The sequence below is a fragment of the Athene noctua genome, unplaced genomic scaffold (genome assembly GCF_965140245.1).
Source record: "Athene noctua unplaced genomic scaffold, bAthNoc1.hap1.1 HAP1_HAP1_scaffold_285, whole genome shotgun sequence".
Lineage (NCBI taxonomy): Eukaryota > Metazoa > Chordata > Aves > Strigiformes > Strigidae > Athene > Athene noctua.
In genome coordinates, this window is record NW_027437746.1 from 7,748 (window position 1) to 20,374 (window position 12,627).

The 12,627-nt window shown below is 43.3% G+C and overlaps 1 pseudogene; it reads right to left on the reverse strand.

The window, feature by feature from the left end:
- Positions 1-824: 824 nt before the first annotated feature.
- On the reverse strand, positions 825-11,300 carry LOC141955512 (zinc fingers and homeoboxes protein 1-like; annotated as a pseudogene).
- Positions 11,301-12,627: the final 1,327 nt, after the last annotated feature.

A 12,627-nucleotide genomic window follows, 5' to 3' on the forward strand; every position in this document is an offset into this window, starting at 1 on the left:
AGCTGACAAGACTATAGCTAGTTCTATGCCTGCTAAGAACACTTACCTTTGAAGAAAGAAAATCTCCTTCCAGTTCTAAATTAAGTATTTACCACTGATATTTTTTCCTAAAACATATGGAATTATTCTTATTGACAATTTTCCAGCATAAATATATTTAAGATCTCTATCCATCTCTGAACAGGATATCACCATAACATCAATTAATCAAGAAATATTTTAAAAAATAATTTTTAAAATGGCTGATTCCATGGTTCTAAATGCAACAACATAGAATTTGATACCAAGAAACTTTCAAACTGGACATCATAAAGGAAGCCTTCCATCACACCGACATCGCACGCCTCAAAAAATTACAGGCTCTTCAAGCAAGACATGGTGAGGTTTATGATGTATGGCTACCTCTGAAAGTTGTACTGAGAGCTCGATTTTATACTGGATTCCTTATTATTTTAATACAAACAAATCAAAGAAAATTATGAGATGTTAAGAGTTTAAATGCAGACATTTATACATATTCTTAAAATATATACAATAAGAATTATTTTTAAATGTAATATGAACTTTATTGCATATATAATTCCATAATCATTTGGAGATATGAGAATAAATACAACAAAACCTTTAAGTTGCCAAAGGTAGGAGATATATATCTGAACAGAATTGTGTCCTGGTTCTCTTTGGCTTTTTGGTGGCGGGGAACTGCTCCGTGACCATTATGCGGTATTTCTCTGTATATCGTTTGTCTTGTTCACTGTTATTGCTGTTTGTTGTTGTTACCATTGCCACTGTTGTTGTTCAGATTGTTTTATCACACTGTTGTATTAAACTTTCTTCTTATTTAGCCCAGGTTTGTGCCTAACTTCCAGCACGACCGGCTGCGGGTGGGGGAGGGGCAATGGCAACGTGCTCTCCGGTCCTGTCAGGGCATAAACCAGCACAAATTGTCTATCCAAGTGGCTTAAATCATCTTGGAGATTACCTAACCATTTGATTTAAAATTCTGTGGCTGACGCAGTTACCAATGATGACACTGAAGGGCCTATGCATTTTACCTCACCCTGAAATTCCTCTTTTAGTTTTTCTGCTATGAGATCCAGCCCCATAGCCTGCAAAGACAGTCAGAAAGATGAGAAACAAGAAAATAACTTGCAGAGAAAACAACAAATATGACATTGATAACAGATTTTTACAAGAAAAGCCCTTGACACATGAACCACATGCCATGCAGAAGTTTCCAAGTCACGATCAAGTTGTCTGCCTGTTGCACTCTGCTGTAACCACCGAGAACTGAGTGCCCAAGCTACAGAGCTGCACAACCCCGCCCAGCTTCTGGCTACGCTTGTGCAGGGAGACTTTTACTCTCTGAGCGCCAGCGGATCTCTCAACACCAATGCTCTGCATTCAGTGCTCACCTTGCAAAGGCACCAACACTCATCTCCTCCTGGGGGTGTCAAGGGAAGCAAGGAAACAAGTTTCTTTTCCAAGCTTCCCAAAACCTGAGATAGTCTACATGCTGCTGCCCTCTTACGGTGAAATCCCACAGGACTTACCGCCACCCTGGCAACGGCTTGGTGCTCACTAACTTAAGGCTGTAAGACTGACAGCGAAGTTAGAATCTCACTAGCTTCCTTTTATTCCTTAAAATAAAAGTCAGAAATTCTATAAATGGCACTAAAAATGTTTAATCTCTATGAATAAAGTCATGCAATGTTACTCTCCCCCTTTGTATTTCTTTAAAAATAGAATCCAGTACATCAAACAGGACAAAGAAATAATGTAAAAGGATGTCTCTGTCGTCTTCTGAAAATGTTTAATACTTTTTCTGGAAGTGTTTAATACTGCTGTGGTCATCAAAGTAATCTCCACTTCCATTTCATACTTGTGATTCACTCTGTGGTATCTAAAATTCCTGAGATAAAATCTGCATCCCAAGAAACTCACAGTGATGATGCCTCTGCAAGTACACATCCAGTGAGAAACTTAACAACCCTGAACATTCCCAAAAGCTATATAGCTATCACTGTCAGTTCCAGATAATGCACTACCAGGACAACTGGTCCCAGCTAATTTACCATGTTTCCTGGCACAGTTAATTACCTGAGGGGAGTGTCATGCTTACAGACACTTTGTGCCTGAACTGGCTCAGGTACCTCAACCAGCCTACGTGTAGCTGAGAACTTGCACACTGTGAAACATCCCCTTACCTTGATCATCAACAGCAAGGAGTTTTCACCGAAACCAAGTCGTGCCACTTTGTCATCAATTTCTTTTTGACCTTCTATGTTATTTTCTAACGCAAAGGATGACTGCTGTAACCGAGTAAGCTGAAGTAAAAGCCTGAAACAAAAAAGGCAGTTCAAAAAAGGCACAGCTGGCAAAAGAGCAAGTCAGCAAACCTAAAACCAACCAAAATACAATACTTAAGAACGGCTCTTCTTCCTGACTTTTGCTAACTGCAAAACCTGCAAAGAAGTGAATACATCCATATCAATCTACTATGGGTATGGTATACCCCTGCTACCACAGAAGTACTGAGAAGTGCAAACATTTTTCTCTCCATGTATCCATCACACAATTTCAAAGTGGAGCTTGGATCTGCTAGCATTAACTGTAGTACATCAGGAGTCCCACATCCTTATTAAGGCCTAACAAGACAGCAGTGCATTTTTGCCTATGGCAGTGATTGACTTTGTAACCTGAAAAGCTAGAAATTTTGGGGGTTTAGACAAATCTCATTCTCCCCACATAGGCCAACCCTGGAATATTTTCTAACAGCTTTCACCACCGTTTTATATTCAAGGCAGTGCCCCAGAAGTCACCACCATGATTTGGTGAAGGTTAGACATTGTGCTCACAATGTGGGTTTGTGTCACTGAGGGACCCCATCACCAACTGCTCGACCAGAGAGCGCAGTGGCAGTTTCCAGAGTCATCCTCACACAAGGACTGTAAAACACGTCAGCAGAGGAAATATCTAACTATATTCAACCAAGAGACTACTAGAACTTAGCAGTATCATGACTGAAACTATGTTTAACTCAAGCTTTACGCATATAGGACAACAAATTGTATCACATTTACCAAGGTTAAACAAAGCAGGTGTTACAATAACGGAGTGTATTTTTATGAAGAGAAAATCTTAGATTAAAGTTGAGCATTATAAACATCAAAATTTATAAGTCTGAGCCAGTAAACCATTTGTAATTTCAATAAAGTTTTGACTGGGAAATTCAAAGTAAAAAAACAAAGTATTTTTAATTTGTAAAGCATTTTTGTTTCAAAATTTGCATCAACATAATGTAAAAAAAAGAATAAAAATTAAACAAAACAATTTATCCAATTTTTTTTTTATTATTTTTTTTTTTTTTTGGTTGACAAAACTAGAAGAGTTCATGATGTTTTAACACAGAACCTTATTTCCTACAAAAAGCAATACCAACATCCCCTTTCCAGGTGCAATTTACCTTGTACCTGTTTATGCAACATGCACTTAAAATCCAACAGACCTGAAAATATTAGACAACCTATTTAATGCATAAGCCCTGAGCAGGGGACAAGTTTACCCTGGACAAGTGTATCTGCAAATATAAACCACAATAACATTTTGTGAAACTGTGCAGCCAAGCAAGCAAATACCACAATTTTTAATTGTCTCAATGCTGAACTATACACACCAAAACAAGCAACACAGATTATTTTAATATGAATGTAGCTTTAATATTAAATATCAGTACTACATTTATTAACTTCTCCCAAGTAGCAATTACAGTCACCATCTCTTAGCCTGAGTACAATTAGAAGCTACTATATCTTTTTTTACATTTCTTAAATCTTGCCCTAACAGGTGTTCGCTGTCAACATTTGTGGAAGTTCATAAAATGGCTTTAAATACTCTCAGTGACTCATACATTACTGAGAGGCAAGAGGGGGGGAAAAAATCCAAGACTATTTTAACAAAACCAGTTCCTAATTATCTCTTTGACAGATTACGCTTTAGGGATTTTTGTTGTGTACAAGAGTTTTAGGAACAGAGGGAAGAAAAGGAAAGAGCATTTTAATGCAGGCCTGTCAATCAGCTGTCACAGAGTTCATTTTTCAACCTCATCCATTATGCAGATTGGGGTATTATTACAAAACATATTTTTGCTCAAGCATGAGGCTTCAAGCAAATAAGACAGGTGGCACTCGCAGAAGGAAGACTGGCTAGCCTTCCCTTTGGGGCACTTCTGCTGCTGCATCTTTAATACCAAACCAGGAAACAGCCATGCTCTAACAGAAGCATTTGTTGAAGAACAAGCCCTTTTGTATATAATTACTTGAAAAGATTAATATAATAAGGCCATTAAAAAACGCTTTACTTCTCAACAGTGTATGACGCTGGTTTACTCTTTTCACTCAGATTGAGGTTGTTCACAGCTACCATGCTGTGGATTTGTTTTTTTAAGATCTGAAGCAAGAGCAGAGTGCTTCTAAGTTAGCATTGCCAATGCCAAAACAAACATTTAATTGAAAATGTAAACTGAAAATAAATATTTTTATTTATTATATTATATTAAGGCTGGGGAAAATATGCTTTAAATTGTTCTCAGTTGGGCAAAGTTAACATTATTCTAAGAATACATTTAGTTACCTTGCTCTAATAAATGAGGCACATGCCTTTATCCCAACTTTCTTCGACATGTTCTGCTCCCAGGACTCAGAGGCTGTGTGTTCCCCTTCGTCCATCCTTTCCAGTTCTTCTGAAGCGCAGAGGAATTCTTTTACAGCCTGGCTGCTGCTACAAGTCACTGCATTCTCACTCTTGGTTTCTGTAGCAAGGCCGGACCAAGCGCCTTCTTTCTGGCTGTCTGATCTGTGAGGCTGCAAATTAATCTCTCTTCCAGTCGATGTTTTGAAACTACCACCCCTTACAATAACCTCTTCAGACTGATTTATATTTGTTTCTGGAATGACTGATGAAGACAAGCTCTGTAAAAGGCTCATATAAACTTCAGCAAGTAACTTCCAGTACCAAGGGTTGAAAGGATGTAAGCAGATCAGTTGCTGCAGGCATGTGATCTTTTTTTCTACATTTTCCAGACCCTGGTAAATGGAAAACTGCAGGTTGAGAACCATTGCTAAGTCATCTGTGTTAGCAGCACTGCTTCTCTAGAAACAAAAGATAATAGATTAAAACCAGGAGTAGAACAGAATCATCATTCAGAGCCTAAGAAAATGTCTCCCTTAATAATGACACACATATATCACTAGAGGTAATTTTTCAATTGTACAAAACTGCGCTCTTAATTTTAAACGATACATGATAGAGATCATGCACGATGAAGCTGACAGCATTCCCTTCAGCTGCCCTGTCCCAGTCTGAAAGGCAAGGAGGCTCAAATGCTGTCATTTGTTTATATGCTTTCAGAGTTTTATACAGCTGCCCTTCTTTGTAGCGTAAACACCTTTTATGTAAAATAAACAGCAGCAGTAAAACTCTAGCAGACTCTAGAGCCTCTGGACTTTTTCCTTTATGGGAAAAACTCAATTTGTGGTTAGATACTCTTCTTGGTGGCAGCTTGGCAGCGAGTATATGGAAATAAAAGGGAGTTTTGAACCGTCCTTTTATAGTGCAAAGATTTAAGCATTCATTTATCCCCTTTCTTATACTTCCTTTTACATTACATTAATTCTGCCTGGCAGGGCATGATATTTAGTCCCTTCCAGGACTAGCAGCCTCCCTGCACAGGGAGCTCATTGTGGTACAGGGTCTTCTGATTTCTAAAGAGAGATTATATCTGCAGTGACAGTTACCCTCTGTTTACCAAATACTCTGAGCACTGAACATCCTGAAGGATTATACACGTGAAGATTATTTTTCCAGAAAATAGTCCATATAAAGGAACTACTGGCAATATTTTAATGTTCAAAATCTAAAAGAACGATTGCATTATTTACCATTTTTTCTGCAATATCCAGAGCCTCCTTATGCCTTCCTAAGCGACATAAACACCGAGCCTGGCCCTCTTGGACATCTTGTCTCATTGCAGTGTTACTGGGAGGTAAGAGTAGTAAGCAGTTTGAATATTCACACAGGGCTTTCTAGTAGTGTCGACAAAAAGAAAAGCCAAACGAAACAGTAAGAGATTTTCATTTAAAGGCAAGCTTGACAGTATGCTTTGGTTATGACTACAGTCACAAAGGGAATTCAGGAGCTGAAGTCCACATTCTCATTTCTCCAGACTCAGCTATCACCTATGCCAGCAACAGACGAGGGCCCTGGTACTACACAGTCAAATCTAGACAGTGATGAGCAACCTCAATCCTAACTTGTGCTTAAACCCTGGCAGGATTTACTACACATCAGTCCACCTCTCCCTCACCAGGCCTGATCCAGAAGGGATCATCCAGAAGGGATCATCTGCAGCGCAAGACGTACCTCCCCCAGCCACCAACTCAATGATCAGAGCACTTAACCTAAATTTGGAAGACCTTGTTTCAAATTCATATCATTGTCCACAGGAAGGTTTGAACCTGCAGGTACCTCACCTCACATGAATAATCAGCAAGTCGGAGAATACAGCAAGGAAGGTGAATCTTTATCATTCCTGTAGGGTGGTTCTAATTTGCACAAAATAATTATATGTTAATTGGGTTAAGGAAAAAGACAAGAATGAGCAATACTTCTGTAGCTTAATGCTCAGGGCATTCACCGGGGCTCCAATTAACATTTAAATACATTAAATTACGTATTCAGTGAAGCTAAGGCTGGGATCTTGGTTCCTCCCCCTCCATGTGAGTGCTCAGACCAGAAGACTAAAGAGCAGTGATTATTCTCCCATCTCTCACAATGAATATTTAATTATTCCTTGCAAAATTGAATGGTTCTAACACAAAGAGCTTCCAGGCAACATACCCTAAATACTTCCTAGCAAAATGGCTGAAATATTTTTCTTCCTTGGTGTTAAGCTTGCATTCCTTCTCGACCAAAAGAGACATCTCCCTTCTGTCCAGAGAATGCAGCAGCCACTGGTCAAAACGGATCACAGAAGGAATGCAAGACACCCCTGTTTGCCTTGTTACGGGACAAAGTGATATAACCTGGCAAGAATCAGGCATTACGAATTCCAAGTAGATTCTACAGTCACCTGTATCTTAAAAATGGGCACAGCTTAGATCACTGCTGTCACTGGCATTGCTTATCACGTGGCCTAGGCTGACATAAAAAAGTATTCACAACAAACAAAGAGATTACTACCCCCATGTATTTATTTCCAGCCCCCTTTCTAGGGACAGTGCTCTCAAATCTGTAATTTTATGTGCAGTCTGGTTCTGGTCCTGTCACAGTGATCCAGGCTAAGCAATAAGACTGAAGACTAGACATTTTTAACATGGATCATCATGACAGAAATGGGTTAGGGACCAATGGTCTGTTCCACTAGGAGATCTGAAGGGGTGTCATTCTACACTGAGAGGGCACCACAGCACACAGCAAGAAGCAATCTGCTCTTCCTGAGGGTCAGCAGCCATGTCTGACCTCCGTCTGAGGCATCTTTCTTCTCAGCACACTTTTATGAATCCATTCAGGGTGTCTCAGCTGAGACTGGCAAGCATCTGTTGTGTATAGACAAGGCAGCAGTAGCACTGGAATAACATTAAAAAGCAGAAGTCAGTGCCAGCTGAGATATACAAAAAGGTCCACAAATCCAGTGGGCAAGGCAGAAGGAGTGGAGTTAGAAGCTGGCCTGAGGGCTTTGAAATCAGGGAGCCTGTAATGCAAACCATATAGCCTGGAACAAGAAGCTATTACAGCTGAAACAAGGGCGGAAGTGGCTGGTTTCAACCAGGAACAAGGTAACAAAAGACTGGATCCTGCAACTACGACTATAAAGGCAGGAGAGCATCGATGATCAGGAATGAGGCTCAGAAAGTAGGCAGTGAGGACAGGATCTAGGACTACATCAGGCAGGAGCAGAAACAGAAACGTAAATGCACCCCAAAGGCACAACCAGCCATCCAGAGAGAGAGAGCAACAGAGAGGTGGGGCAATTCATGAGGCGGCTCATAAGACAACTGTCACGAGCCTGACAACCACAGTCAGCTTTCACCTGGCAGCAGGGGGAGCTCTGAGAAAGGTGAGCAGCAGCCAGGTGGTTGACAAGAGATGAGACAGCCTTTGTGGGACATGGTATTATCCCCAGGAGCAGAGAAATCCACACACACACCTCTGGCTGACTATGACTTTCACGGCCACAAACACCAGCTCTGCTCACCACTGAACTGCTCAGGTGGGCAAGCCTGATCTGGATCAGCTCTGGGTGCAGAACAACATTTCTGGCCAGTTCACATTGACTTCACACTGACTCCTGGAAAGATGACATCTGGCTGGGGGAGCCTGCCAGAACAGTTACCCATCGTGGCCTGGCAGCAGCTCAGCCAGCAGGACTGCTCTTCACCAGGTCACCACCCCTGCCCGTGGGCCAGTCATGCTTTCCGCACAAACGAGGAACCACCAAGCTGGATATAACCCTGCCACTCACTCTAGCATCTCCAGGCCACGGCTCTACCGGGAGGCTTTTATATAAATAGACACATTTCCTCAGCGCACCGGGGACCACAGGCTCAGCCCAGTTTATCCCCACAGCTTCCACCCACCAGGGCCCAGGCTCGGCTCAGACCCCCAGGCCGTGTGAGAGCCCTGGAAATACCTCAAAGTCCTGCTGCCGGTAGTGTGCCTGGGGCAGGCGCCCTGAGAAGGCCTCATGCCCTCCCCCGCTGCATGGGCTGGAGGGGAGAGCCGGCTGGGGCACTGGCTGGAAACGGCGGCGGTGGCAGCCCGGGCGCTGCCGGCCTTCCAGGGGCGAGCCCGCCGAGCGAAGCAAGAGCAGAGGAAGGCCCGGCCTCAGGGCAGCGTCTGGCTGACTCCCCGTTCCTGGCGTTTGCCCGTCGGTGTTAGGAGGGGGCGGTAAACGGGTGCGGTTTGCACCCCTGGACAGGCAGCAGGGCTGTCGCACCTCCCCAGCTCTGGCAAGGAGTTTGGTCACAAGTCACTGTAATGGAAATGTAAGATCTTGTAACAAATAGTCAAACCAAGCTGCTTTGATAAATTAATTGCATAACTGCAGAGTTGTTCTGTTAGTATCTTGGCTCAGTGCCTACGTGGGGGCGGGTGGGAGTGTATTTTGGTAACTTTTCCATTTGATTTCACTTCTGCTCCAAAGCAGAAGGTGGAAACTTGAGAAATCTCAGCGTTTTTGAGACAGGGTTTCCCAAAAGGGGATATGACTAAGCGAAGACTGATCCTAGAGCTTCTTCAAGACAAAGATTTTCAGGCACACCATTCCTCATTAACAGCACCTAGGTGAAGTTGTAGCTACCTCAGCTGTTTGCCCTGCCTCACAATACTACCATGCACAGAGTGTGCTGTGTTTTAAGTGTACTGCAATGCTGTTTCCACCTTGCCAGTCCATCCACCCAGGAAGGTCCATTTTGTCCCATCTAATCACCACGCAGGTTTGGAGAGGGTGAGCTGAAAAGTCATCCTTGTACTTCCTTAACCCGCAAAATGGACTAATGAACCTGGCTATACCAGAACGGTCTTTGAGGCCAAAGCACTGCTTGTATGCATAATTTTAAAGGTTTCCTTTCTAAGTAGACATGTGGTTTTTTCTTGTTCTAAGTGGATACATGCCCAAAATATCTTTCCATGCCAGCATATTTATGACTGGATGTAGCACCAGCTGGCATAAATCCCTGGGTAGAACCTCAACTTTGGCAGGTAGATTTGATCAAAAAAATAAAAGGGGATTGAGGCTTCTTTTGCATGTCTCATGGACACTGGACACACCTATTCCCTTCCCACTCCTCCAGGACTGCCAGTCATGCTGCAACACACCAGTCTAACGAGCAAAGCATGAAAATCCAGCAAGACGATTAAGAACAAATCAAAAAGAAGAAAAAACAAAAAAGAAACATGAGTAATCAAAGTGAAATGTGGCCCCAGCTCAAAGTAAAACACAAAGAGCAAGGCACTCCCAGGGGCAAATCCCAGAGAAGCCGGTTGGCTGCCAGCTTGGATTGCTGAGTCCTCCCGGGCTGGGGGTTTCAGCCGCCGTGGCCTCTGAGGATACCAACGTGGTCTGCAGAGGTTCTGTGTTGCAACAGAGAGTGCCTTTGTCTGGTAAATCAGCGATAGGAGAGCAGTGATTCCTGAGCACCACACAGGGGGCCTAGCAGCTGACTGCATGGTTTCAGTCATAAATCACAGGCATAAAATTGCTTCTCTTCCTCCTTCCTCCCTTGCCTGGCTCTCCCCCTGCCTCCCCTCAGACATTTAAAAGGTTCCTCATGTATTAATTACAGAAATTAAAAAATGCAACTTTAGGAAATTCCTGTGCCTTGTCAGCACTGGAGATTTGCTCAATTTCTCCCCTAAGACCCGAGTCATCAATGTAGCTGCCAGAACACAAATTCCCACTGTACTTAAGTAAAGCTGTTTGCCTGAGTCTGCACAGCATGATTTGCTACGGTGCTTTTAGCCCTGGCTTCACACAGGAGAAATCTCTGGAAGAGGCAGCTTTGAGGGGGCTCAGAGATACAGGAGCCCTACAAGAGCCTGCATGGCTGCAGCTGCGCTGTGTAGGCATCTTCAGGGATAAAAGAAGCCATAGATGAATCTCTTCCTAAAGGCAGCCAAGGTATTACTCCACCATCAGCCTAAACCACCAGCTCTGCACATGAACATCAGACCAAGAGAACAAAAGGGCCCCAGTAAGTTGTGGTGGATGAACAAGTTCCCGTGCATCAGCAAAGCCACTGTAGCTGTTTACATGAGCATGCTTCCTTATGCTGGTGGTGAGGTGCTGTGACCCAGCTTCAACCTCGGCAACTGGGGGCAGGCTAGCATGCTTCATCTTGCAGTCAGGGTGAGCCCAGAGCCCACAGCCTGGGTGGTGAAGACAACTCAAGCGATAGGCAGGAATTTGTCACACTGCTCTATTGCCTGAGCCTCTTGGCCAAGGAAAGAAAATACAGCATGGCAGATGAAGCTTGTCTAGATCCCAACAGCCCTTCTTCTCCTTGTTTTCCAGTCTACTCTGAGGCAAAATTAATTTGGAAGAATTCTCCCCCAGTGCTTCTTTAATTACTGATGTTATCTGTATTGTGATAGCCTCCATGGGTCCTCGCCACAGTCCAGCCACTCTTGTGCCAGGAGCATGTACACCACAAAGTTTTCAGAGACCATCAAGCACACAGTAGAAACAAGAAACCTTGGTCAGCAACTAGGGCCCTACCTTGGTAGGCACTATCCACACACATCGACCATGCAGCTCTCACATGGTTTAGAGCTTTATTAAAATATGCTGGAAAGTAGCTGCTCTTGGAAGAAAGCAAAGGAGAGACTAGTTCCCTCCTCAAAGCAAGAGAGCTGCCTGCAGTGAAGAGGGCAGTAAGGCCCACAGCGAGCACTCCTCAAATGATGGGCGGCTCCTGAATCTTAAGTGGATTCTTCCAGACACTGTGAAATATTCATACCTTGAGGGAAGATTAGTTTTCTTGACAGTCATAGGCTTCTCCCTAAACATGAAAAGAGGGGAGCAGCTCTTTATTTTCTGACATTGTCTCACTGTGTCCTTGTCTCTTGCTTTTTTTTTTTAGATTGCAAGCTCTTTACAGCAGAGACCATCTTTCATCCTCTTAGCATAGTGTCACACATAAGGAGATATTGTCCATGACCAACTCGGGAGGGTAATACAAATAACATTTCATGGCTAGAGCCATACAGAGGTTACCACTACTACAAACTGCAAACAAATCTGCAGTTAAAGTTCTGATGAGCTCAGATGAGCTCTAGCATATCTTACTATGATGGTATGAGACGCAACTGCAGAGCTCAAGAGCAATCGTCCTGGAACAGTAAGTGGTCATACTGAGGGTGACAGAAGCCTGACCCCCTGAGCCAGAGCTACTGACCCAAATTTCAGAAAAATAATACTTGTCTCAAACTCAGTACATCTTTAAAGAAAGTCCTGGTAGATCAGAATGAACATCCATCTCAAGCTAGCTGAGAAACCAGTTCAGCCAAATGTGAGCAAGAAGCTACATTTGCTAACCTAGATCCGTCCTTGAGGAAGGTAAAACAGGACTGAGCAAAGGCAAATACAGGAACTAAAATGAGTCCTTACTCTTGAAGGAGAAAAGTGCTCTGGCACCCTCACACACTGTGGAAAGAGAAGAGTACGTTGAAACTAGGGCAGTATTAACATGTGAGCACAGAGGCCAGGGGCTGAGCAGAAGGGCATCAGGCAAGAAACCGGGCAGGAAGAGGCGACGCCAGGCAGCACTGCTTCAAACAGGCACTGAGTTCAACAGGCAGGGAATGTCCTTCTGCATTCTCATCTCTCCAGAAGAGCAGAACCATGGAATCTGGTTCCTTTAGAAGTTATCAAGTCACCCCACAGTTCTAGTAAGATGCAACGAAAATGAGTGGGGAGGTGAAGGGTCATGCATCATGGAAATCAAAGAGCAAGAATTGTTCGTTATTAGCAGAAGCCAGAAGTTTTTTAGGGGTCCTTAGAACAGTCAGGAGAAGACATAACCCCCAAAAGATGGTTCATTTGCCTGCTCTACCTTAAAACAGTGCAAC